This window comes from Jaculus jaculus, chromosome 7, assembly GCF_020740685.1.
Source record: "Jaculus jaculus isolate mJacJac1 chromosome 7, mJacJac1.mat.Y.cur, whole genome shotgun sequence".
NCBI classification, from domain to species: Eukaryota; Metazoa; Chordata; class Mammalia; order Rodentia; family Dipodidae; genus Jaculus; species Jaculus jaculus.
The window spans coordinates 91611357-91612182 of NC_059108.1; the positions used below are offsets into that span (position 1 = coordinate 91611357).

Consider the following 826-nt stretch of genomic DNA (forward strand, 5'->3'; position numbering starts at 1 on the left):
TTGTAAATCCCCTCAGGTGATTCTAATATACAACCAGAGTTGATAACTACTGACAGGTAATTCTTTCATTTTTGTCCTTCTCAGAAATGCTTGCATGTGTTTAATAGTTTTAAAGAATTTTATTTGCAAATATGTGTATGTGAGGGGATGCTTATGCTAGGGCCTCTTGCTGCCATAAACTTACATAGGTAGCTTGGGAGAAATACCTGTGGTAGAGTATTTGTGGAAACTAAAGTGGCACCATCACTACATCATATACAAAGCCTGTAAGAGCTTCCGCCTCAGCCGCCATAGACGAGCAGCAGCCATGGCTCTGCGCTACCCCATGGCCGTGGGCCTCAACAAGGGCCACAAGGTGACGAAGAACGTGAGCAAGCCGAGGCACAGCCGCGGCGCGGGCGCCTGCCCAAGCACACCAAGTTCGTCCGGGACATGATCCGCGAGGTGTGCGGCTTCGCGCCCTACGAGCGGCGCGCATGGAGCTGCTCCAGGTGTCCAAGGACAAGCGCGCGCTCAAGTTCATCAAGAAGCGGGTGGGGACGCACTTGCGCGCCAAGAGGAAGCGCGAGGAGCTGAGCAGCGAGCCGGCCGCTATGCGCAAGGCGGCGGCCAAGAGCCACTGAGCCTCGGTCCCCCCAATAAACCCTTGTTTATGCCGAAAACAACAACAACAACAACAAAAACATATAAGAGACAAAACGGAGGGCTGGGGAAATAGCTTAGCTGTTAAGGCATGTGCCTACAAAGCCTAAGGACCCTGGTTTGATTCTCCAAGATCCACATAAGGCAGCTTCACAAGGAGGCACATGTGTCTGGAGTTCGTTTG

The 826-nt window shown here is 52.1% G+C and overlaps 1 pseudogene; it reads left to right on the forward strand.

Moving 5' to 3' along the window:
* Positions 1 to 301: 301 nt before the first annotated feature.
* On the forward strand, positions 302 to 623 carry LOC101603630 (annotated as a pseudogene).
* Positions 624 to 826: the final 203 nt, after the last annotated feature.